This window comes from Gorilla gorilla, chromosome 8, assembly GCF_029281585.2.
Source record: "Gorilla gorilla gorilla isolate KB3781 chromosome 8, NHGRI_mGorGor1-v2.1_pri, whole genome shotgun sequence".
NCBI classification, from domain to species: domain Eukaryota; kingdom Metazoa; phylum Chordata; class Mammalia; order Primates; family Hominidae; genus Gorilla; species Gorilla gorilla.
In genome coordinates, this window is record NC_073232.2 from 130,366,170 (window position 1) to 130,393,834 (window position 27,665).

General features: G+C 39.8%; 1 protein-coding gene across 2 annotated transcripts in view; it reads left to right on the forward strand.

Moving 5' to 3' along the window:
* LOC101134747 (protein CASC2, isoforms 1/2) overlaps positions 1 to 27,665 on the forward strand; it is a 206,227-nt gene that overhangs the window by 38,294 nt on the left and 140,268 nt on the right. Inside the window, exon 4 of one of the 2 annotated variants that reach the window (XM_004050167.5) lies at positions 13,207 to 15,137. The exons of the other annotated variant lie outside the window; for it this stretch is intronic. The gene's annotated coding sequence lies outside the window, so the exon portion shown is untranslated. Of the gene's footprint in view, positions 1 to 13,206; positions 15,138 to 27,665 lie in introns of those variants that run through there. 2 annotated transcript variants of the gene reach the window in all.

Below are 27,665 nucleotides of genomic sequence, written 5' to 3' on the forward strand. Positions count from 1 at the left end.
GGGTTTTTCATACATCCTCTGAAATCTAGATGGAGACTGCCAAGCCTCCTTCACTGTTGCACTCTGCATGCCTACAAGCTTAACATTGCATGGAAGCTGCCAAAGCTTATGGCTTACACCCTCTGAAACAGCAGCCTAATCTGTATCAGGGGCCCTTTGAGCTGAGGATGGAGCCAGAGTGGCCAGGATGTGGGGAGCCTTGTCCCAACATTGTGCAGAACAGTGTGAAGCTGGGGGGAGGGGGAGGGGGTTGGGTAGGGGTGCAGGTGTGAGTGGGGAGGGTGTCCCTGGGCCTGGACCATGAAACTATTCAGTCTTCCTAGGTCTCTGGTCCTGTGATGAGAGGGGCTGCCTCCAAGATCTCTGAAATGCCTTTGAGGTCGTTTCCCCATCGTCTTGGCTATTAGCACATGGCTACTTTTTACTTGTGCAAATCTCCTAAAAAGTGGTTGCTCCACAGTCTCCTTGAATTCATCTCCTAAAAAAGCTCTTTCTTTCTTTGCCACATGACCAGGCTGCAAATTTTCCAAACTTTTATGCTCTTACTCCTGTTTAAATATAAGTTCCAACTTTAAGTCATTTCTTTGCTCCCACATCTGAATGTATGCTGTTAGAAGCAACCATGTCATATCTTGAATGCTTTGTTGCTTAGAAATGTCTTTGGCCAGATAGCCTAAATCATCACTCTGAAGTTCAAACTTCCACAGATCCCAAAGGCATGAATAGAATGCAACCAAGTTCTTTTCTAAGACATAACACAGGTGACCTTTGCTCCGGTTCCCAATAAGTTCCTCATTTTCATCTGAGACCTTATCAGCCTGGACTTCACTGTCCATATCACCATCAGCATTTTGGTTACAATCATTTAACCAGTCTCTAAGAAATTCCAAACTTTATTTCATCTTTTTGTCTTTTTCTGAGCCCTCCAAACTCCTCCAAACCTCTGCCTGTTACCCAGTTCCAAAGTCATATTCACATTTTCAGATATCTTTATAGCAATGCCTCATTCCTTGATACCAACTTTCTGTATTAGACCATTCTTGCATTCCTATAAAGAAATACTTGAGACTGGATAATTTGTAAAGAATAGAGGTTTAATTGGCTCACATTTCTGCAGGCTATACAAGCATGGCCCCACATCTGCTCAGCTTCTACAGAGACCTCAGGGAACTTTTACTCATGGAAAAAGGCAAAGCAGGAGCAGGCATGTCACACAGCAAAAGCAGGAGCAAGAAAGAGTGTGTGTGTGTGTGTGTGTGTGTGTGTGTGTGTGTGTGTGTGTTGGGAGCGGGGAAGGAACCATACACTTAAACAACCAGATCTTGTGAGAACTCTTTCACTATCATGAGGACAGCACCAAGCCACGAGGGATTCATCTCCATGACCCAAACACCTCCCACAAGGCCCCAACTCCAACGCTGGGGATTACAACTCACCATGAGATTTGGCAGGGACATATATTCAAATTAGATCACCCAGTCATAAAATATAGTCTTAGAATTTCTTTTATTTTTTTTTGTTAGCAGGTGTATCTCCTATCATTGTTTAATAAAAACTGTGCCTCAATTCATTATTTCAGTTACTATGTTAGAGTCTTTACTTTTAGAATAGGATCTCATGCCTCCAATATTTTGGTGACCTCATGTAATTAACATGCAGTTTCACGGAGGAATGTGAAGTTAGGTAGGATGTGGGGACACTGGGGTCCCTTTCTCACAGTGAAACCACGCTTTTGTAGAACTGACTGCTTACTCTCCCTGGGAGACATGAATGTATTATCCCTGCTTTGTTGGAAAACAAAGGTTATATATAGTCTCTGTGGAGTGTGTCAAGGTAAGGGGTTGAAGGAGAGGAAAACATGACAGTGGGAAGGGATGCTGGAATAATTTAAAGCAGAAGGGAACAGAAAAAGAGAAGAGAGTCACCAAGGAAAGAAAGGCAGCATCAGCTATATATACTCCTGATAAGTGGGTTTGTGCCATGTCAATGTCTGAGCCTCTCATCTTTGTTTGCAAAATCATTCAACTATGGGATACTTCAAACCAATGTTTCCAAAAGTGAGTGGCTTTTAGGTGGCAAATATTTTTCTAGATATAAATGTATCTCAGCCAGGAGCAGTGGCTCATGCCTGTAATCCCAGCTACTCGGGAGGCTGAAGCAAGAGAATCACTTGAACTAGGAGGCAGAGGTTGCAGTGACCTGAGGTTGTGCCACTGCACTCCGGCCTAGATGACAGGGCAAGACTCTGTCTCAAAAAATAAAAAAACAGGCCAGGCGTGGTGACTCACGCCTATAATCCCAGAACTTTGGGAGGCGAGGTGGGTGGATCACCTGAGGTCAGGAGTTCGAAACCAGCCTGGCCAACATGGTGAAACCCCATCTCTACTAAAAATACAAAAATAAGCCGGGTGTGGTGGCTGATGCATGTAATCCCAGCTACTCATGAGGCTGGGGTGGGAGAATCACTTGAACCTGGGAGGCAGAGGTTGCAGTGAGCTGAGATCATGCCACTGGGCTCCAGCCTGGGCAATGGAGCAAGACTCCATCTCAAAAATAAAATAAAAATAAAAAATAAAAATAAATATATCTGTATACACTTAATACATACTGTTTCAGAAAAATATGTATTATATATAAATATAATCATACATATAATATACATACATTATATATTCACATTTCATAATATATAATATATACATAATATATAAATGTACTTTTAAGATAAATATATAAATATATATGTAACCAGCACATCTATGTATGATAGTGAAAGAAACTTCCCCTTAACAAAATAAATAAATTTAGATTTTTTTAAGAGTCAAATTTGCGACCGGGCGCGGTGGCTCATGCCTGTAATCCCAGCACTTTGGGAGGCCGAGGCGGGCGGATCACGAGGTCAGGAGATCGAGACCATCCTGGCTAACATGGTGAAACCCCGTCTCTACTAAAAATACAAAAAATTAGCCGGGCGTGGTGGCGGGCGCCTGTAGTCCCAGCTACTCAGGAGGCTGAGGCAGGAGAATGGCGTGAACCCGGGAGGCGGAGCTTGCAGTGAGCTGAGATTGCGCCACTGCACTCCAGCCTGGGCGACAGAGCCAGACTCCGTCTCAAAAAAAAAAAAAAAAAAAAAAAGAGTCAAATTTGCTAACAAGGATTAAATAACTCATAGGTGGTGATCCTTGAATATGTCTAAAATCATGAAGATCGTATGTGAATGACAAGTTTAGGAAATATATCTCTAAAAAGACCTTCTGTTTGTAGGTTTATCTTTCAGCTTTTTAAAAGTTTACCGGTGTAAGGGAGTGATCCTGAAAAGGATAAGGGTGAATTCTTGCCAGAACTGACTTTTTCAAAGTGCGCATGTTCCCTGCTCACCTCCCCACTGACACATTCTGACAGGTCTCTATTCCCTTCCCAGCTCCCTCTGACTGTGCATGGTGTGGAGGCAGAGGAAACGGCTGAGAACAACTAACTCCAATAAGGCATTCCCAGTTCATTCAGGTCCAAAGAAGGAAGGGGGAAACAGCCACAACAAAGCAGCCCCCAATACACACGCACCACACACACACACACAGAAACACACATACACACTCACACTCACACACAGTTTCTTTATCCACTATATTGCAGGCCATTCAATATAGCAGAAAAAAAATCTTGAGACAAAACTGTCTACTTGGAGACATTTTTGTTCAGTTGATTAATTCTGTGATTTTACATTTTTTGAACATGGAAGCACAGGGTATGGTTCATAATATTTTCAGTCTAGGAACAGCTGAATGAAGTAACAGTCTTTTAAGAAGGGTCCTCAAAGCGAAGCAGGTTCATTTTCTAGAAGAACAAAATCCTTCTGGTCATTTTTGTGTGTTCCATTCAAGTCTGAGATGAATCCAAGAGAGGCTTGACAGGTGTGATTGTCATAGTGTACTGGGACCAAATTACTCTGGGTGCCAAGAACTAATGTTAAAATAAAATTGGAAAGTTATTTCTTTCCATGCTGCCCCCTTCTCTGAATCTCCAAAGCATTTGTTTTGTAAAATCCTAAGTGGAAACACATTTTGGTGCCATAATTTCAAACAAACCATCTCTTTTTGAACTCTGCAGCCCAGAACACAATAGCATATCAAGTTCACAAAATTTCAGATAAACCACGTTCAAGCTATAAAAATGACCCCCCACCAAGAGTCTTAATTTTTCCCACATCTCCTTTCTTTTTCCCACACTACTTTAAGGAAGCTCAGCTTTGCTGTCTCTTTGACAAGGGTTGCTGCTGTGGAGACACACACTGTTGCCCAGTGGCTGAATCTATTCATAATTTAGTTTAAGTTATCTTTTCCTGGTGGAGTCATTTTGACCACATTTACCATTATGTAAGGCACAAAGTAGGCATTAGTGAGTGACTGAACACTCAAAGAAATAAATGATTGGATTAAAATTGGGGTGCATTAACTATCATTCACACAAGAACCGTCTTATCAACCTGTTTTTACAACTTGCTCTGAGATAGAAAAAAAAGAAAAGTATTATTGTTCTGAGCTCTGCATTTTGCTTAATTAAACTAGTGTGCTTAAAGCAGTTAAATACTACCATATTGCTTTTTAAAGTCATTTAAAAATACTCTAAGTTCAATAATCCATTGAACATTCAAATGTCACTATTATTATCTATTTATTTGGATACATATGGCTGTCTTTGTTTAACTTGTTGAAAGTAGTACCACATTAAAATAACCTGAGTAAATGACCAGAATAAATAAAATGACTTGAAAGTTGCTCAGAATAATTGCAAAGAGAAGCGAGAGAAGCCAGAGTAATTCCTCTTCAATCAGGTACCCAAATGTTTTATTATTGTACAAATGACTTATACATATATTATAGTAGCCTAAAAGTTTTAAAAATATGGACATCCTTTAGGGCAAAAAGGTGTAAATCTCTAAGAGGTAGAGTAGAAAACATGATTTATTCTGTTTTCCTAGCATTGCTAGTTTCCAGGTGTTCACCGTTTGATCCAGCTACAGGCAATGATTTTCTGAAGTGGTTTCTGATGGTGTCTGACATCATTTATAGTACTCTTGAACAATCTTGTAATGTGCTAAACTACACCAAATTAAGTGAGTTAGTGGCCAAAAAAGAGTCCAATAGACCCATGGGTATCATGAGTGTTTTGCTACTTGCTGCCTCTTGTATTCACTGCTCAGAGGGAAGAAGTGAAGTTTTTCTGATCCTCTGATATATCAAGTGGTGGATTTGGTGGAGAGCTATAGAGAATCTGCGACAAGTAGGAATGGATTGAACAGTCTTAAGCAAGTGGAAGTTTACAAGTTGCCAGACTGTGTCCTTTGTGATCATTCATGTATTTATTCATTCAGTCAGTCAATCACCAAATATCCATTGAAGTGCTGCTCTCTGTAACATGTGGCAAAATATGTCGTGTGGGAAATAAAGATGAGAGAGATCATGACCTTGAGCTAAAGGAGTTTATAGTGAGAAAGAGAGATGGCATAGAGAAATGAGTTGACGTGAAGGCACAATCATGTGTCAACATATAAAGCAATAGCGTGTATACGTTCAGAGGTAGGAGAGATTCCTTTCAGCTGGAGTGATCAAGAAAATACTCACTCATTCATATGCCCATTGGTTTATCACATATACATAGTCAGGTACTATGGTAAGCACTGAATACACAACAGTGAAGGAGAGGGTAAGCAGGCAGTTAAAATGCATTCATCTGATCACTCAAACAATATATATTGAGGGTCTACTGCGTGACAAGCTTTGTTCCAGACTCTGGGGGTTGTTTGATGAATAGGCAAAGCACTTTCTCTCACAGAGCTTACATTCTAGTAGGGAAGATAATCAACAAGCAAGTAAATGCATAATAATGCAATTTTAGATCATTAATGCTGCAAAGAAAGTAAATTGGTTTAGCAGGGTAGATGATGAAAAGACATGGAAGGCTATTTTAGATTGGATGGCTAGGGAAAGGCTCTGGAAGAGAAAGATCTAACTGATGAGAGAAGTTGGCCACAGAAGACCCAGATGTCATGGGAAGTGCCAGTGAGAGGGAGGAGCGTGGGGATGTTGAGGAACAGATAGGCAGCCCAAGAGGTCACCATAAAGGAAGTAGTGGAGGGGAAGCTGGACAGTGGCTGGGGCTAGATCTTTTGGGTCCTTGAGTCCATAGTCCAAGAACTTGGGAAGCTACTGGAAGATTTTAATCAGAATTGTGATGGGATCTGAGTTTAAGAGTTGGCTGGAATTGTTAAGAATGGAAGAAGCAGGAAAACTACTTAGCATGTTGAAGCAACAGTCTACAAGAAAGATGAGGAATAGCTTGAACTTGTGTAGTAATGGTGGATTCAGTGAGGAGTAATCAGGATTTGGGTAACTTTTTTAAATAGAGAGGATAAAGCTGATGCCTGGGATGTGAAGTGGGAGAAAAAGAGAGGAACCAAGAATAAATCCTATGGTTTTAGGCCTGAAGAACTTGTGGATTTTTGCACACTTGACTGGTATGAGGAAGACCAGGAAGAAAATGGCTTGGGAGAGGAAATTAAGAACTCCGTTTGAGCATTATATTGGTTTCCTAGGGCTAATGTAATAAATTACTATGACCTTAGTAGATTAAAACAATAGAAATTTATTCTCTCACAGTTCTAGGAGCCAGAAGTCCAGGTGTCATCAGGGCCACGCTCCCTCTGGAGGCTCTAGGGGAGAATCTGTCCTTGCCTCTTTCAGCTTCTAGTGGCTCCAGACATTCCTTAGTTTGTAGCAACATGGCTCTAATCTCTGCCTCCATCTTTACATGGCCTTCTCTTTTGTGTCTATATCTTCTCCTGTTTCTTTTAAGGACATTTGTCATTAGATTTAGGGCCCACCTGGATAAACTAGGATGATTAATCTAGAGATCCCTAACTTAATTACACCTGCTAAGACAGTTTTTCCAAGTAAGTTAATGGTCATATTAACTTTATGCATGGCGTTAGGGTTAGGGCATGAACATATCATTTGGGGGCCACCAACTCAATCCCCTACTGGAATAGTAAGTCCAGAGGTCTTGTAAAAGGTCTTCCTGCCTAAAAAGGAGGCAGGAAGAAAATTAAGACAGCATTGTGGTCCTGGAAGCCACAGCATTTCAAGGCAGAAGTTGTGACTAACAGTGTCAGATGTTGCTGAGAAGTCCAGGAACATGAGAATAGTAGACTCATCACTGGATGTGATAATATGGTGGCCTTTACATGTGTGGTGTCATTGGAATGGTGGGGCTGAAAGGCTTAGCAGTATGGATTACAGATAGAATATGCAGTAAAGTAAGAGAGAGTGCCAGAAAGGACGTCTCAATCAAGGAGTACAGCATGCTATGAGAGAAAACAGGAGCAGCCAAGATTTGGGTGGGGAGGGAGCAAGAAAACATTTCAGGAGAACTGACATCTGAATTGAGACCTGAAGGCTGAGTCCCATTTAGCCAGCAGCCAGTCCAAAAAAAAAAAAAAAAATAGGAAGAGAGTTTTTTAGATATCTAGAATATAAGGAGCCACCAATAGGTTTTATGTAGGACAAAGATATAAACAAATTCTCATTTCAGAAACATGACTCTGGCCAATGAGTAGTGAATGGATTAGTGACTAAATGTAAGTAGCATAGGGTGTGTTGCTCCATTCCAAGCAATACCTGGTGGCAGCCTTTACTGAGAAAGAGGTGGTAAACAGGGGTGATATTAATAATACTGAGTAATCAGTGCTCTAGGGTCACTGGCCAATCAAAATGGATGCTAGCTCCAACAACTACTGTAAATGTACTGGCACAGGACCACAGAATATAATCTGCTTGTATACTTAGGAAGGACTGAATAGGTCCTAGAGCAATTGAGAGGTTATAGTTGACAAGATTAGTTTAGGCATTGCCTTATTACTTAGGAGCTCAGCAGGACAAGTAGGTCTGCCGAGAGGAGGTGGGCAAAGTTTCAAGTTCAATTTGGGTCAAGCTGAATTCAAGGAGTGGTCCAGGCTAGGTATGGTGGCTCTTGCCTGTAATCCCAGCACTTTGGGAGGCCAAAGCAGACAGATCACTTGAGCCTAGCGTTGGCAACATGGCAAAATCCCATCTTTACAAAAAATTTAAAAATTAGCTGGGTGTCATGGCACACGATTGTAGTCCTAGTTACTTGGGAAGCTGAGGTGAGAGGATCACCAGAGCTTGGGAGGTCCAGGCTGCAGTGAGCCATGATTGCACCACTGCACTCCAGAAGCCTGGGCAACAGAGTGAGACCCTGTCTCAAAAAAGGGAGTGTTCCAGACCTGTAAGTGCAAATATCCACTAGGCCTTGGAGAGGGCTGGGCTGGCAATATGGTTTTGGGCATCATCAGCATGTGGACAGGTAATGAAAGCCAGGAGAGGGAATGAGTGCACCAGAGGAAAGCCACAGAGTCAGGAGTAAAGAAGGCCAGGGATAGAAACACCAGCCCTTGATGCATGAGCAGAGGAAGAAGAGGCTTCAAAGAAGTGAGAAAAGGAGGGCAGAGAAGAAGGACAGAAGCCAGGAGAACTCAGTGTCAAAGAAGCAAATGGAAAAAGTGTGTCAGGAAGAAGGAAATGGTCAAAGGAGTCTTGTGCCACAAAGAGATCTAGAAAGAGAAGGAAGGAAAGATTCTTTGGGTGGAGCAGCAACAACATCATTGATGAGTTTGGCAAGAGCAGTTTCAGTGTGATGGTGGAGGTAGAGGACAGACAGCAAGGAGGTGACAGGAAGAGGTAAGAATATAGAAACAGTGAAGTTGGAAGCTCTTTCAAGGTAAGAAGGGGATGGGAAATAAAGTGTTAGCTGGAAGGGAACGTGGAGCTGGGGAAGACGTGAGCATGTTGAAATGCTTCCTGTGCTCGTGGATTCCACATCTTTGTTTCATAAATTGGGAAGGCAGTCTGTGTCAGGCTCTCTGGTGGCTTTGGGATGGGAAAAACTCGACAGAGAAGGACATATTGAATACCTAGGTGGAAAAGTGAATACTGAAGAGGCTGAAGATTCTGAGAAGCTGGGAGAAAGCAGGATAGCCCTTAGATCCGTATGAAGGAAACTACCACCTCCCTTGAAACTAAAAGGAAAAACAAAGGATGATTGCCAAGATAGATTTGAAGGTTATGTGGCAGAAGCTGATGGGGTTACTATCTTGTGTTTTATATTTTCATAGTCATTTGGAGGAGTGAGACTAGGTGGATGAATCAGCCTTTGGCTCCCATCACTACAGAACTATTCTTGTCGAGGTCACCATGACCTCCAATGTTGCTGATGGTCCTCGTCTTATTAGCAGCATTGGATGCAATTGATTGTTCCTGTTCCTTAAAACACTGTCTTCTGTAGCTTTATCAGATATATTTCGTACATTACTTCAAATAATCTGGGCCCCACTTCTTACTCCAGCCACTGCTCTGGGGGAACTGTTACATATAGGGTTCAGCTAGCTTTGTCCATGCACAAGCTAACCATGTCTTCCTTCTCTTGCTTCCTGTCCTGGGGTTTCCAGGCCACCCGCTTCCTTAGCTACCTAATGCCGGTGCAATGGGTCAATGAAAATGGGAGGTCAGGAGAGGAAGGGGAGAGGACATGATGGCAGAGATGGATCTTCAACAGGGGAAGAATAACACAGACTTCCTCTCACCTAGGCTTATCTAGCTACTGCCATTTAAAGTTGATATTATTCATCTCTTTCCAATAGAATAGAAGCTCCATGAGGGTAGGGATTTTTATGTCTTGTTCATTGCCCACCATCTAGAACTGTACCTTGCACACAGTATACTTTCAATAAATATTTGTTGAATGAATAAACCTGGAGAAATTATATCTGGCACATACCAAGACTATTGTCCAATGACCAAAAACAAAGATGGAAAGGCTTCTAAAACAACTCTTTCCACTTTCTGACTGAAAAGATAATATAGAATGAATAAATCGGACAAAGTAGCCTACTACTTAGAGAAGTGTATCTTTTACCTATAGCACCCAGATTAACTAATATTTCCCTTAAACAACCAAACTTTTCCTCTCTTCATATTGCCTGTGCTAACAGTTTCTTAGGATACTAATTATTGGACTTTAATAAGGATAATATAAATTTTTTTTAAAGGCAGTTGTTTTTAAAATAAAAGAGAAAATCCAAGCTTCTCTAACTTCTAAGCTATTTTCCAGAAGCCCCTAGTTGTGTTTATTTTTGCTCAGGGACTATCTCAGCTTCGGTGTGGTTCAGACCTACAAAGTCAGCTTACGTGCCCCGCAGAGCTACATTTATGTAATAAATGGAACACATTGCCTCCAGCTCCCTCACTGGATACAAGCAAGACTCTATGCACTGCTAGGCTGGGTGGCGCTCCTTGAGTTTGAGAACTTATTGGTCGTCTTGGAGGAGGACATGACTGCCTACTTGCATGGCGATGCCTCTGATGAAGGCAGTGCTTCCAAACTGCCCTCCCTCTTCCCTCATCCCTCCCTTTACATGATGCTTCCCTATCTAACTAGTAATAGATCAATTAATTCTTGAAGGTGCCTGGGGATATTGACCACGCCTCTCAAGGAGGGAAGTACATATGGGTGTTGACTAGAGTTCATTAATCCTAGGGCTAATCTGGTACCTTCCAATGGACACATTGGAGTGGAAGCTCCTGAGGCCTTCAGCAGCCTAGTTGAGTTAGAGGTTATAGAAAAAAGAAAATAACAAGGATGATGGATAAACTTTTAGCATTTCTGCAATAGTAAGAAGGATATTGCATCATTTTTAGGGCATTTAACAAAAATTATTATAGCAGTAGCATATCTGTGTCCCCCACACAAGTTCTTACGTACATTTAGTTCAAAAGGAACATTTATTGCACTTTAAAGTGCTTCTTGGCTGGCATGGTTCTCTTTACTTTCTCTAAGGCCCTAAAGAACACAAGGATCTTCTTTTTGCAATAAGGAATTGAGTGTATGGATCACTCAGTTTGAATGCCAATCTCAGTGAGTCAAACATCCAGCATTTCTGTTCCCCTGACCCCATATCTGGAAAATTGCCTCCATTATTCATTTAGTTTCTTTCTGTAGCTAGAGCATTTCTGTATATTTTCACTTGGTTATATAAATGACTTTGGAAGTATACAAGTAATTTTTCAAGGTAAACTGTCCATTTTTGTTGCAGAGGACCTTCCGGGCAAAGCACACAGCTCCCACTTCTTCCTGCCAGAGCTTTTTTAACAGGCAGCTCCAAGATCTTTATCATTTATGTCAACCTAATTTTGTTGATAGCTTTGGTTTGACTGAGAGATGGATACCTCACTTTTTCTGCTGTTCCATTCCTATACCCTACAAACTGAAGGCTTCTCTGAAACAATGAGATCTGCATAGTGTTTTGTTTATAATTCAAATGGACAAGTTGAAAATGTCATTGGTTACTCAGCTACTTATTGTTAGTTTTATTGTTAGGCATGGAGAAAAGGCATTTATATGGAATTTTTGTATAGAAAGAAATGAGGATGTCTTAGTTTTATGCACACACACACACACGCACAGAAACACTCATGCTTATTTTAAAGTACTAATACCAGAGGTGATTTTAGGGGTTCTTTAGTACAATCCATTTATTTTGCAAAGGGGAAACTGAATCCAACAGAACTTAATTAGTTGCCCAATACTATAGAACTAATTGGTCATAAAGTCAGAATTAGGACCTAGACCTCCTGAAAGTTTTTTTCCTTGCTATATAGTCTGAAATCTATGAACAGTGTAAATAGAAATCATGACCTCAGATGACATGAGGTTTACTAATTCATTGATTAGCCTTCTTATGAATGTATTGGATCAATAGACACAGATATTCATTCCAATAATTGCTCCTCTCTGTCCATCTCTGGTTTTAGATGTATCTATGTAAATGTCCTCTGCATCAATCAGATTGTGGCTCTCATTGTTTCTTGGGTAATAGTGCTACCAATATGCCTTGTTTAGAATGTAATATATATGATATCTGGAAAGACTTCTCTTATGGATTTTTTTGTAAGAAGAATAATGACTTTTTTATACAATAACAGTTAACCTGGCTCTGTTTTCAAACAAAATGACATATTAGTATCATTTCTACTTAACCATATCATCCAAGTATTCAATTTTCTTTGCAGAATAGAGCACATTTACATCTATTTTGATCATATAAACAAACACATAAGTAATTCTGAATGTAACCATGCTCAGATTTCCTCAGTCAGACAGAGAACTGATAAGTGTTTAATGGCTGGGGAATAATAGGGAAGGAAAGGGAGGGAGACCGTCCTTAAAACTCGGATATAAACTAGAGGGAGAGAGAACAGGTGCCAGAAATATAAAGAAGAGTGCCTGGGTGCACAGAAACTATCATCCTTGTGGAAACATGAGGTTGGATTTATTTATTGAAAGTAGAAGTGCACATGTACCCTAAAACTTAAAGTATAATAATAATAATAATAAAGGGAAAAAAAGACAAAAAAAAAGAAAGTAGAAGAGAAGGGCCATTTTAATTCAGGGAATATCCTACTCTTCAGAAGATTCACCTCACGTCGTAGAATACATGGGGATTATGAATTTAAAGATCATGGTAGCTCTTCTCTGATGATGTTAGTTTTGTTCATACTAGGCCATCTTTGTGATTGCTGGAAACTTTCCAGAAAATGTAGTATTTAGGAATTTCAGTAGGTCTTATCTGTATTCTCATGAAAGAGCAGATTATGGTTATTTCTTTAAGCATGTATGTTACATACTTTTAAAAATAAACCAGGGGATTTCCTGTTATGTAAAACATACATATTAAAAAAGGAGGGAACGTCGTGTCTCCAGTTAATGTTTTTCCACTCATACTTCTTGTAATTTTTTCCTAGTCATTTATTCCTTTATTTATATGTGGATTAATTCCAAACAAACTGCCTACCATAAAACTATGCCCTTCTTTAGAAACAAATTAAGTCTATATTATACGAAAAACAAAACATATAATCAAAAACATAATAAAATGTAATAAACAAAGAAGACATATGGAGTGAAATTTTGGAACTAGATTTGGAGATAGTTATATCAAAAAATCTGACACATATTTCACCACGACTCCTTTTCTAACTTTGTAAATGAAGAGGTGTAGTCCACATATCATTAATTTTTCTGAAAGACATTTCTCATCCTAATGTTTTTATGTACCTTTTTGCTTTTCCCCCACAGGTCAAAGATGTTGATTCATTCATAGTGTGAGGCCCAGAAATCTGCATTTTTAAACAACTACCCTGGACATTTCTAAAGCTGGCTAAAGTTTGAGAGACACTATCCAAGGGAAATTTCTCCGTAACTCTTTTTCTCAGAAGAAAAGTAAACTAAAAGTAAAAATAAGCAGTACCACTAAGTTTCAAGTGATCCTCTCCTAAAAGAAGAAAAGGCCTATATTCAGGCACAAGAAAAGTATATTCTCTTTTATCCATGCAGAAAACAGCTAGTGATTGAAAATCAACACTTCAGACCTCTTGTCTACATAAAGCCAACTGCCCCTTTGTTTTACTGATGTCTTCAATGATTTTACTTAGATTTTTCTACGGCATTTACTGAATTAGCTAAGCAGACACAGATCCAGTCCTTTATGAATATGGTTTGGAGACTGTCTACTGAATCAGCACTCTTAGCTTCACCGACATAGTCTCTTGGTAGACCAGAAGGTGTATCTTATCTGGAAAGACTGCTATATCTACACCCACAAAAGGCATTATTTATCTGAACACTAAATTCTGACTTCCTTGCCATTTTAGGGAGCCACTTTAAAACATTTTCAATATTTGCTATTTTGTAGCAGCAAATCCTTCAGAAGGAGGTCAAGTGATGGCCTTTATCTGTTCCCAGCGTCTTGCCCTTAGGTCCTCAGGGCACCCCCTGGACAGCAGCCTTAGGAACCAGGTACAAAGCACAAGCACTGCTGGTCCGCATGGTAAGGAATCACTTCCAGACTGGGCCTTCCTATGGGCTTCCCTGAGCTTCCTGGACTCAAATCATAGCCCTTCTTTTCCTCTCCCCTTTGGACTTGATAAACGCAGTCCCATTCATTTAATCTCCAACTTAGAAATCCGGAGAATGTGAGCCCTGGGATTTACTTTCAGACACCCTCGTCGATAACCTTGGCCACTTAGGTTGCTGCAGCCTGTCCCCAGGGAGACAGTTAGAATGGAACAATGACACAACACCAACAGTAACAACAGCAGCAGAAGCAACAATAGTAGAATGAGAAATAATTTATAACATGCTTACTACATGCCAGGCACTAAGTGCTTACCCATATTAACTCAGTTAATTCTTATAACAACCAGATGAGGTAGATTTTCTTATTATCCCCATTTTACAAATGAGTAAACAGAGGCACAAGCAGGTTAAGAAACCTCCCCAAGGTTAAACAGTGAGAAACAGCAAAGATTTGAACAGTGAGAAACAGCAAAGATTTGAAACAGCAAAGATTTGAACCTATTGCTCGGGAGTCCATGCTGTTACTCATTTCTTTATGCTGCCATAATCTAATATAAAATTGAATAACAATAAATGCACCTTATATTTGTATAGCTATACACACTAATTTACATGATCTTCATAAGAACTATGAAATGGCTGTGATTATCCCCATTTTTAAAATGATACTATAAAGGCATAAAATGCTGTATTTATGGTATGCAACCCTTTGGTGAACAACCCTATAAATATTTAATTACTTATATTGATGTTCTTCCTACGTCTAAGAAAAATGATATTTCCATTCCTAAGATGTTAGTAGAGACGAAGATTTTTCAATTTGTCTCCTTGATTTTGTTGGATTATAGCATTAAAGTTATTTTTACAAAGCCATCTACGGTAACCCAGTAGAAAGGGTAAGCCTATTGGCTTAGGAAAACTGAATGGCATTCAGTTTCTTCAAAGAAATTTGGGACAGATGTGGGTTTTTTTTCTTCTTCTTCTTCAACAAATCCAGACGACGAAAAATGTATTTTATTTCTTGTGAAATGCATTTTTCTGTTCATCTCAGTATGTGGGACTGTTGAAGTTTATAAGTTTGGCAGTGTTCTAACATGGCCATCCTGTTCTCCTTTAGCAACTTATTAAATGTATTTTTTTTAATGAAAACAGAACATAGTGGAAAACTTTTTTCATCTTTTGACATTTACTTGTTGGTTAGTGTTTTCTACCAACAAGATCTCAAACCAGTATGACAAAACATCCACAACTCATTTCCAAAGGCATTGCAAATGATGGTGCCCGGCTCTTCTGTACAATGTTTTATTATTTATTTATTTATTTTATTATACTTTAAGTTCTGGGATACATGTGCAGAATGTGCAGGTTTGTTACATAGGTATACATGTGCCATGGTGGTTTGCTGCACCCATCATCTACATTAGGTTTTTCTCCTAATGCTATCCCTCACCTACTCCCCACCCCCGACAAACCCTAGTGTGTGATGTTCCCCTCCCTGTGTCCATGTGTTTTCATTGTTCAACTCCCATCTGAGAATCAGTGATGATTTTAGAGCTGTTAACTAATTCTTTTTAGGTCAATGTTGGTTTATTGGAAGGGAAAATTTTTCTCAAGGTTTCTTATACAACAATGCTACTAAATTGTAATGTGGATACTCCACGGGATTTTTAAAAAGTTTTAGTGTGGTCTTGCTTGGAGGCAGGTGGGCAGACAGAATGGCATTTTCCATTTCTTCCTGGATTTAGGACCCTAAGAGATTTTGCCAAGTCATTTTCTGGAACTCATGAAGCTCCCTTGGCCTGCTGACTCCACCATCAATGAAACCATGAGACTCTTCCCTGGTGTTCCAATCTCCTTTGATTTTTCAGGCCTATTTAAGCTCTCATTTTCATATCCCAGCTTTGCCTTTACACTCAATATTTTAAAGAGCTTCAGAGTTGACCATAATTGTGTCCTAGTGCATGGAGAAGTTATTCCATTCCCTCCAAATTGTTATCCTGGATGATTGGATTTAACAACCTCTAGGAGGATTTGTGGAGGTTTTAGTTTGATTTCCCTGTGATCATTGATGGTATTTTTATTTTCATTTGCTAAGAAGCTTTCTGCAGTACAGGGAATAGCTAATCATGCCATTCCTATCTTTGGCTCATCTTAACTTCCTTCTTATTAAACATCCACCTTTAAATACTATGATCTAAGAATCATAATTATTCCTATACAATGTGTTAACCAAATCACAGCACAAGTGATAGATGTGATTTAATAGGTAGTGCATGCCATCACATGAAATTCAGTGTTAGATATAACCATATCTAATGCTGTCTTGTTCCTGTCTTGTAGTTCACCTATTAAACCTACTAGGCTGACAGAGCACAATCTTGGGGGAAGCATGGAAAGAGAAGAGAAAGAATTCTCCGTAGACATGCATGAACATTCATAGGATAGGGAAAAAAAAGGAGTTCTATAAGCACTTTTCTATATTCCCTAAACTGTAATAGGCTGAATTTTTTGTGCCTCTTTATTTTCTGTTGAGTGCAGGAAAAAATAACTATCCTACAGATAGCTCACAGAAGAGTGGCCAACAACTACGGTTACATAGCCTGCTTTTACACATTTTTTTCCAGAACCCATAACTTGAATGAAAAGCTCTTTTTTTTTCTTTGCTCCACTTGTGATGAGAATAGTTTGTTTGACTCATACCAAACCAAATCAAGCATTTCTGTGGGCACAAAGAGGAATGTGGAGCAAAGAAAGATTTTCTTCCTAAAAAAGAATGTGTGCATGGAAAACAAAATTGCTTCAGATCTCACAACATCCTTTACCATTAAACACTGAAGGCGGTTTCGGGTCAGTCCAATTTCCTTTGCAGATATTTGACTTTAAAAATCACATATTCAACTTTTAAAAATGGATTTGTGTGAAATGATATATAAAAAAAATCTCATGGTATATAAGTCATGATGAGTTTCAGCTTATGTTTAACCTCTGCCTCTTCATCTTTAAGAGATGCAAATTGCCTCCAGGCAATAGTGGAAATGTCTTGTATATCTTGTCCTGCTTCCTCCAAATCAGCCCCCAAAGACGTTTACATTAGGAACTCAGAGTGATGATGAAATAAATGAGTTTCTTCAAAAGGCTGACTGCCCCCTATCTAGGAAATTAAAAATCATTGGAGAGATTTTTTTAAAAAAGGGCAATAACAGATAAGTACATAGTTCTTGCTTTCTCAGCCAGCCCTATTAATACTTTTTAGAATCTCAAATGACTGATCCTGTTAACTATGTGGCTAATTTTAAGACGGAGAGTAAAACTTTTTCTAAATGACTCAAGTATCATACTCTCTCAGTTGTTCCAAGATCTCAGATTTGTGACTGTACTTATTCAAAGAATGTCATGCATTTGCTTTTCTCTTCAAGAATGTAACATTACAAATGTCTTTTAAATATGATTTGATGTGAAGCTACAATAATTCTTTGCATGCATTCGAGAACTACAGATTCTGGCAGTTGACTCAGAAGAGCTTCTCTGCTTCCTTAAAGCAATGAAAACAATCTCACTTACCTTCTCCCAAGGCTGCTGTGAACACTTAAATTGCGAAAAATCAGATAACTGAGGTATAGAGTGAGTTCTGGATGGTTCTCCGGGGCCCATGGCCATGCTGAACCTGGCAACAACCTCCAGGAAGTGAGAACAACAGGTATCACCATGATTATTACAATTTTATAGACAAGGAAAGCAACACATCATGGAGAAATGACTTGTCTAACATCACTGGGCAGAGTTAGTACCTGAAAGAACCAAGATGCAAGTGCAATGCCTTTGATTCTAACCTCCATGCCCTTTTAATAAGATTCCATGAGATTCCTTTATAAACTGTAAAGTGCCCTATAAATAAGAGGTATTACATGATCAGACCCCTTTGACCTTACTCCTATCTGAGGCCAAACTAGGAAAAGTCAGAGAAATATTGGAATGTTCCCATTCCTGACTCGTCACTGGATTTTTCATAGGACAGTTCAGAGAGAACCAAAGCAGAAATGGCAGTGAAATGCCAGATATTTGGAGCAGAAAACTCAGCCCTGGGACAAAGGCTGGTCATCCGCTGAGAAAAGAGGCGATAATATGGGAGCTGGAAGAGCAAGGTCATAAGAAGGAAAGATAGCTAAAGGAATGAGAGACACTGGGAGGAAAGGAAGGGTGGCCAAGCTGGTACATGGGCTGGTGCAGAAGAGTCTGACAGATGGCTTTCATCACTGAGTTCTTTTACATGATGGTTAGAATCCTTAAAGCGATGGCCTCCCAGGTGCTCTATCTGACCCCAGGTGTGCTGGGGGAGCGTGCACAGATCCCTTCTCTCTCACCACTGGCCTTCATGCTCTTTGTCACCAACCCTGGCACCTCTCTACCTGAGGGTCTTCTCTGGTGGGCAGAATCCACTCTGTCTAAGCATGGGTGGGTAGAAAGTGCCTGAGAATTAAAAACCCTCCCTTTCACTGGATGATGATGTGAGTTGGTGCATAAATACCCCAGCTCCCTCACCCATCAGGGCCGTAATGCTGAGCACATGCTCTCCATTGGCTTCCAGAGTTCCCTTTGGCATTAAGGTCCAGGTATTCACCATGGTCATGGTAGCCTGCTTGATAATGCTCCATGTTTTGGTTAAATTACCTCCCTGTCTGTTTTTTCTACTTCCCTTTTCCTGTTTCCTTCACCTCCCAAATAAACTACTTGCATTAGAGTCCTTGTTTCAAAGTCAATGTCTGGAGGAAGCTGAACAAGATGCACCTTGCAGAGAGAATCATGGTCATCTTGGGGAATAGCAACATCCTGCAGGGGCAGGACCAGGGACCAAGGGAACTAAAGAAAGGACCAGGAAGATGAAAAGTGTTCAGACCCATGAAGTCTCACCATAGCCAAGAAATTCATTGCAAGTTGAAGGTCAGAGCTGCTGATTGACAGCAGATTGGGCCCAGAAGACATTGATGACAGAGGCAGTTGAAGATCCATTGTCCGGTGAAGAGTCAGGAGCCACAGGCCAGGCAAGATATGCGAGGATGAGAGGCACAGAACCTACAAGCAAATGCCACTGGTCCCTGGGGCTGAGGCCAGGAGTATTGAGGTGGGAGAAATTCACTGCTTATTAGAGCCAAACATGATCTTGGTCAGGATTTAATCCATCCTGTCCTGCAGATGAGGAACCATGGTTAACAGGGCAGATGTCCTACCAGAAGCCAATCGTACAACCATTTAGTTAAAGAACCAGGACTAGAATCTACCACTGGTACTTATCCACCACTCCATGCTATACTGAAAATGATCAAATCAGAATTTTGATCCTCAGATTTAACACTTACTTGGAAAAAAGTACCTAGTCCTCTAAAAATGGAAAAATTCAAATTAAGTCTTCATTTCCTCCTGCGTTTGACATCCACATAGAAGGGCAGACTACATGGTCTAAAGCCTACCTGTTTTAGAGAGTATGTATAATAACTCTTCATCACTGAATGGGAATGCTGCTGTGAGTTTTAATTACTATTCATTAAGGGCACAGATGTGGTCTGTTAAATAAAATGCTCTAAGTGAATTTCATGATAGTTTTACCAGATTATAAAGAATTTTCAAACACTCAAGAGCCCAACTATTTTGGTCCATACTAATGCTATATTGTTATTATTTATATTAAATATAATAGGCAATATTATAATAATAATGAATGCTATATTATACATCTGGTTTATCTTTAAATTCAAGTCAAAAAAATATTACTGTTGAAGAAAAAGAAGTATCTTCCTGATAAGATCTAAAGCTTGTTTCAAAGATGAAGGCTACAAAGAATTGCCTCCTTGGAGAACTCCAAGGTAAAGATGTAGTAGTCTCATCAGTTTTGTCTCCTTGTAAACAGCTACAAATGTTTAGGGAAACATTGTACCTCTGAGGCACTTTGCTCTGATAAGCTCGGAATTCCCCTCGTATACTCTTTAAGTATTTTACTAAGGCTAGCTCTAGAGAAACAAGGATGGTCTTAGTAGAGCTAGTTTAGAGTGAATAACTGTGGCTGAATATGTACACTGTATACACACACACAGCCTGATAGAATTATTTGGAGTATTTAACATACTCTTTAATAATATTATACTTTGTATCTTTAATATCTGTATATTATGTTTTAAATAATATTGTGTTTCTCTGTCTAGCTGAATACCTAGACATAAATAAATAGGCTAAGCAACCCAAAACTAGATCCCCGGAAACGAAAGACTGATTAATTTCAAAACATTAAATGTTGAAGATGGAAGGGACTTGTGAAGATCACTTAGTTCAACTCTTATGACTAAGGAGACTCAGAGCAGAAGGAAAGGACTTGCAAAGGCCACCCAGTTCATCACTGTGAAGCCAAGTCTCCTGAATCTTAGTCCAGGTCACTTTCCCCAAGATCTGAAGGATGGCTCACTTGTCCTCAGGAACAACAGTGGGTTACTGGCTCCTTCATGGCCATAGCACCTTTCCTAGACTAAACACATCAAAACGTCACTTACATCGAAATCCTCTTGTCTTTTGAAAAGAGGTACAAGTTCCTCCATCCTTGTTGATACTACTCTGTGGAGATATTCTGGATCAAAATGAAACTTCGTCACATGGAAAGCTGAAACATTTGTAAAATTGTAGTAATGAAATGCAAGTGAAAGCGTTTTGCAAATTTTCCTTTACCCTTGTCAAGAGTTCCATTGAGTGGGATCTGAATGCTGTCACATCTTTTCAACCAATGGAGAGATAGTCTGATTCCATGCCCAGAAAGCAGTTCACCCATTTAATCTCATTCTCAAAGGGTTTTCTAAGTGCAGGACAGGCAGATCAAATAGCACTGTGGCCTGTTGGGGTTGTTCTGTAAAATAAAGTAGTAGATAAACATCTTTCTCTGTTCACAAGGAGTGTACTACAGTCAGGGTAACCTTCAACACATGGAGGAGGCAGCCCCCTGAATAGCATAAATTCAGAACTCTGGGAAGACCCCATTCTATCTCTCTATATCCACAAACCTCTTGGCTGCCATCTAAGAGGCCACCATTTATATTTCATTTGTCCTAGTTTTATATCCCTATTAATGCACAAATATCTTTGGTGAGAATGACCCAAGATACTAACATTTTCTCCCTTAAGCTAAATAAAGCTTTGGAGCATGAGTTTTGATGGGAAAGGAAAAAGAAAGCAAACACAGGAGGACTCTGAGTGGTACTAGCAGATAAGGAGAAGGGAATATCACTCAGGGAGGGGAAATGGTCAGGGAGAGGCAGCGCTGGTGTGGACTCATGAAAGCTGTACTTTTGGTGATTTTATAGCATGTCAGGAGCATGTTCTAAGTGTTCTCCAAGCTTAATTCATGTAATCCTCCATCTTAAGAAGTAGATGCTATTATAATTATCCCTATTAGAGATTAGGACATAGAGGTAGAGATATTAAGTAACCTGCCCAAGTTTACATAGCTGATAAACAGCAGATTTCAAATATGTGCCTTCTGGCTCCAAATTCTGAGCCCTGAAGCACTGTAGTGACCATTCATCTACATTACAGTTTTGTCATTGTAAAGGCCTGGCTGATTTGTCTTGTTTTCCTCATTACTGAAACAGCTCTAATAAGACTCTCCCCTGCCCCCTAGCTGTCTGATAAAATGAGCTTGCATTTAAAGCCCGAAAGCTGCTTGGTCTTGACGACCCTTCCAGTACACTGTTTGCCCTGGGGTGCTCCTTTGGGACCCTTCCTAAGAGAAGCTCTGAGGTTTTGGTAGTCCCTTGGCAAATGGACTTCTCAACAAAGAGCCTAGGAGGGGTAAGACAGGCACGGTGTTGGGTAGAAATGGAGGGCTACCTATTTATAATAGATGCTGAGAAAGGCTGGGCCATCTCTGCTATATGTACTCAGTCTCAGAATCATAACAAGTTTCTTGTCTCTGTGGATGAAAAAGCACCACCCTGGTAGTGAAGGAATGAGGTACTGGCCTTTAGGTTAGAAACACATTAATAATCCAGACTCCAGAATGGGCAGTGCCACTGCTCCGGCATCCTTCTCCACAGACAAATATAAGACTCAGGTTTCTGGGCCATCCAAGGTAGCACTTTTCACAAATATCAAACATAAATAATTGAAGAGGCAATGTTTAGAAATGGAAAATGCAAAATCCCAGGTGAATTTGCTGCTTCTCTCTCTTTCTTTGTGCCTGTGCCTCTCCTGAATCTCCATGGGCACATGGCAAGCAGCGTGAGTCATTCTGACACCTCATGTACATCCTTCTAGACATTTGTGGTTTTTGTCACTGTTTTGAAGATGATCAAATAATAGAATAATGAGTTTCAAAAGTCTTTCTTAAACTGCCTACTTTAATGAAAAGATGAAAACCAAAATCTCCATGGATTTAGGAAGAAAAGTCATCACTCTATTTTGTACAGAATTTACTTATACCCCAGTTGAACCCCAACAAAAGTAGAGAAAAATGTAGCACAATATATGAGATAATTGTCACACGAACAATTTATTTTGATAGTGGTGTCATTCATTAAACTTCCTGAATACAGCCCCACACACAAAACTCTTTTCACATTTGTGTGTCATACATAGAATTGAGAAACATTTCAATTTTGCTGATAACCTCAAGTTGGAAATTAGTGATAACCTTCCTTAGCCCCAGTCATAGCTGAGACATACAGTTGGTTAATCAAATTAGGAGGGTGAGCTCTGCCTTCACATTTGCCAGTTCATTAAGTTAGATCTGCCTGGTAACCATGATAGCCAGGCTGTGTCATGATTACCTGATGTACCACTGAAACCCAACACATTATACATGTGTTCATACAATTAATTGGTTATTCAATGTTTAAAATAAAAATTCTGAAGAGGTATAAATTATGCCATACCTACTAACATACCCTGGGTAACAGAGGCTCTTCTGCATTAAATATGCCCAAGAAAATCATATTTCATCAATGCAAATGGGGCAGAAAATGCATCATTTTAGTGAGGCCAAACCACTGTGTCAGATGAAATTTACCAAAATGAACAGTTTTTGGTCATCTTACAGCCAATGGGATTGAGAAATAGGATCCACGCAACGCCTTAAATCCTGAAATGATAGGAGAAATATGGTTGCGTCATGAAATTTATCAGATACATCCCTTTGCCAAGTAAATAAAAAATAAAAAAAGAACTGCAACATTCAACATCATGGGAAGAGAGGGAAGACAAGATGGCAGGGATTTTTTTTTTTTTTTTCCAAACTCCACAACGTCAAGGGAAAACAAACTGGACTGTCAAAGCAAATTCTGACAATGCGGAGTGCTGTCCCTGGCAGAGGCGGCAGCTCCATCGCTCTGTTTGTCTGGGCCCAGCCGTGGCTTTTATTAGACTTTGAAGAGCACCCTAACGGTGGGTCATGGGGCGGTCACTACTCATCTCTGCTGTTGTTCCACGTGGCCTCTCTCGGCTGCTACGGGAAGAAGGGAATGGTTTCTTTAAGGAACGAGGCTATTTATAAAATAACTATAAAATCTAATATCCATTATGCACAAATGATAGTGTCAGACAGCTCCAGCGGCTGTATATTTGCTGGACATCAGCCTTCTGTGAGTATAAATTGCCCCGTACTGAGGAGAAATACAATACAGTTCACCAGAGACTTGGCTGCAAGATGTAGCCGCTTGTCTGTGGGCAAGTAATGACTTGCGTTTTCAGCTGCTTCTTGGTAAGAGCCTTAGTAATTGGAATCAGTTATTCAAAACATCGCTAAATGTGATTTAAATGGCAAGGATTTAATAACAGAGAAAGAAGCCATTAAAGGGGTTCAAGCAGGGGAGAAGGGAATTCCGTTTTTTAGAGCAGAGGGAGAAAAATAAAGCAATTACTTGATGTAAAGGCCAGAAACAGGACTCCTGCTGTCAGGGAGAAATCAAATCTGTCAGCAATTAGTGGGATCTTAGGAGGTAAAGAACTCTCCAGCGTTGAGCAGTGAATAAGGGGTTAGCAATTATATGAACTGATAAAAGTGTTCTGGTTTCCAAACAGCAGGTTAACAAGCCTTACTTTTTTCATAACTTGATGCAGATGTGATGGTCACACTTGAGGATATTTTTCAGTGGTTCGCCAGGAAAGTTCCTTAATAAGTACGTTGGGCAGCCTGTTTCCATCTCAAACTGTGTTCGTGCTACCTAGCGCAAAAGGATGTGTGGGAGAGCATTTTGATAGCAAGGCTCTTCTTTAATTAAAAAATGGAATAATAATTTCTCTGAACATGCAATTAAAAAAATCAAATGAGAAATTCACGTCCCCATGTCCATTCTTCCCATGGGATTGGCAGTTCCTGTATTTTCAGCATGGAAGGAACGTCACCTGGTATAAAAGAGGCAAACTTTGTATCAAATAAATACATTAACTTTATTATGACATGCTCCTTGTTATTGTGTAGTCTTAGGAATAAAAAAACCTGTGACATATATTTATATACATATGTGGCCTACAGATGACTCCTATAGGGGGTCTCTAAAAATTATTTGGTATTGACGGATATGGGGTGTGAAACTCAGTCTGATATGTGAAGTTATATCAGAAGGAAAAAATCAATAGTTCCGTCACAAAAACAGTTGCAGGCTTTCAATTCAAGGAGCTACTCTGTCTGCTGAGAGAACACTAAGATGTCAATAAAAGCTGAGTATTTGAAATAAGGTCATTTAAAAAGACTCCCCTAGAGTCAATCTTCTTTGACTTGCTATGAGTGACCTGTTTATGATTTCGCTGATGCGTATTCTGTTTTAAAGACAGAGGCAATTCTACCTCAGCAACAATACTGCAAAGAAATTGATCATCCAGCATATGCTACTGCTTTGTCAGTTAGCAGGAGACAATTAGGAATTTTTTTCTTCCTTTTTTTCCATTAAGAAATTCAGTCAATATATTGGAGCATTGAGGACTACCTGCTTTCACTTTAAGCACTTGTATAAGCTAATTATTAAAAAATATTAAAATTTCCTATCAGTGTATCTCAGGGGATTTTCCATTTTGAACAAAACTCCTCTGACCAGAAAAATCTTACCCCTCCTACCCAGGGGATCTGCTGTGGGTCGGCAGGGCTCCCATTGCTGAAACAACTAAGCGCCCTTAAAGGCCAACGATCATGAAACATCTGTGAACCCCAAAGTGATTCGGAAATGTAGGATCATCAGATTGTGGTTCTAAGGGTGGCTTTTAACCCAGCTCTAAAGTCAACATAAGTTCCATTGCTTTTCTCTTTTGCAACATGACTTTCTGTTTTATATTATTATTACATAGTATATGTATAATATTTACATTAAAATGTTATTGCTCAGTTTTCTTAAATATTATATTCATTTCATGAAAATTTACAAACAGCATCTAGCAGATCTTGTTAGCTAGGGATGAGCAAAAGACATGGTATGAAATTATTAGGTTGGTGCAAAAGTAATGGCAAAAACCGTAATTACTTTTGTACCAACCTAATAGAAGCGAAGGAACATCAGCATGAGCAACTACAGTTCTGTTCAGAGAAAGATGTGCTCTTTCGTTGCTGTTACCAAATACCCCAAATGCACACACCATGTAGACTTGCAAAGATCCTATACTTTAAAATGAGATTCATTAAAACTACTTCCTGAGCACTAATATGTGCAAGACACTGTGCTGAGTGCTGTGTATTCATTTGTGTTATGTTTCAATTACTAAGAAGCTACACAGATTTTTTTAAATACTGAGTTGGTTTTTAATTAATATGTATATGTGTGTATAGATTTTGAGGACTGCAGTTTCTGGATTTATTTAGTTAATTCCTGATTTTCTTACCATCTACCATTGTCCAACTACCAAAGTCACTTATCTCAAAAAGAAATTGAAAGCAACTGAGTTAAGGAAGTGATAAAGATGAGAAATGCCAGATCAAAGCATCTAGTATAGGGAGATGTTCCAGCAGAAGAGTTTGCTATTTCTGTAGAAGTGTATGGCTATGGTTTTTCTATGAAATAATTGCCCTAAAATTCTTACCCACCAACCAAATTCTCACTTTTGGGTCAGGTTGATGGGATGCTGGGCTCTGGTCTCATCACAATGAGGACAGACTCACATTATACTGGGTTTTAATAATAAACTGATGGATTTTCACATGATCTCACCCCAGCTCTGCTAATGGCAGGCTGTGCTTCCTTTAACAAAAAGGTCCTCAGTTTCCTCATCTGGATGTAGTAATAATAACAATTTTTAGCCGGGCGTGGTGGCTCACGCCTGTAATCCCAGCACTTTGAGAGGCAAAGGCGGGTGGATCACAAGGTCAGGAGATCGAGACCATCCTGGCTAACACGGTGAAACCCCCTCTACTAAAAATACAAAAAATAAAAATTAGCCTGGTGTGGTGGCGGGCACCTGTAGTCCCAGCTATTCGGGAGGTTGAGGCAGGAGAATGGCGTGAACCCAGGAGGCAGAGCTTGCAGTGAGCCGAGATCGTGCCACTGCACTCCAACCTGGGCAATAGAGCAGGACTCCATCTCAAATAATAATAATAATAATAATAATAATAATAACAATTTTTGGAATGTCCTTGGAGTTCTCTACATTCCCTCGAAATTATAAAGGATAATACAACCCTGCTAAAGAAAAAAAAATTGGAGAAAATAACGTCTTAAAGGTAGAGAAAACAAATATGTTTTTCTGGACGTAGAATTATCAAGTAATTCCTCATAGGCTTTCTTTATCTAGTTTCTCATTCAAAATAGGTACGAAGTCATCAGAGCAAAGACACCTGTGGTGCATCTCAGTAGAATATAGTTGTGAGCAAAACATATTTTTAAAAAGTGCTTCCTGTAACATCACTGGGAAATTTTGAGGTCTTTGAGTCTATGAGGGACGTAATATTGTTCAGGGGAGCATATAAGAAAACTCAAGTGAATATTCTGCATGATTCATCAAGTCAAGTTCAGAATTGTTGTGATCATGTCTGTTCCAATAGAGTCATGAAAGAATCTTCACTAGCCAGACATAAATATATGGCAAAAAAGGTTCAGGATCCAACTCCCATCCTTTGAAAGCTGCTTGGGAACAAAGCAGTTGCCTAAATTGCTTCACCGAGCCCTGGCCAAAGGACGCAGCTTCCAGAGGGTGTGAGCAGAGAGGCCTCTGCCAAACAGTGATCCTCACGTGGATTTCAAAGACACACTGCAGCTGAAGGCCCTCAGATGGGATGGAGACCAGTTGGTACACTGTCTTTATGATTATTCAATTTGGCTGTCCTCAAACTGAGGACCGCCCCTGTGGGAGAGACTGTGTGAAGGTGTGCTTCTTCACTTTCACTGAACCGGGCAGCCTTTGCAGAGCAGTCCTGTTTTCAGGCATCAGCTGTCAGTGTCAGGAAAGAGTAGAGATCATTGCCAAATTAGAAATCTGAAGTGTCCCTGCTAGGAGGTTCTGTGTGCATTTTGACATGTCTGGCTGGCAATTCTTAAAAAAAGTAAATCCTAGCAGTTTGCTGACATGACAGCCTTACTCGGCAGCACCAGCCAGGGAAGACTTGGTAAACTATTATTGTTTGGAGATTTGGAGTAGAGAACCTTCTGGGCTTTGGCATAAAATGACTAAGTCACTTCCTCCGGGTTTGTGGAGGAGGGGTCATCTTGCCTTTTACACTCGCTTTATAT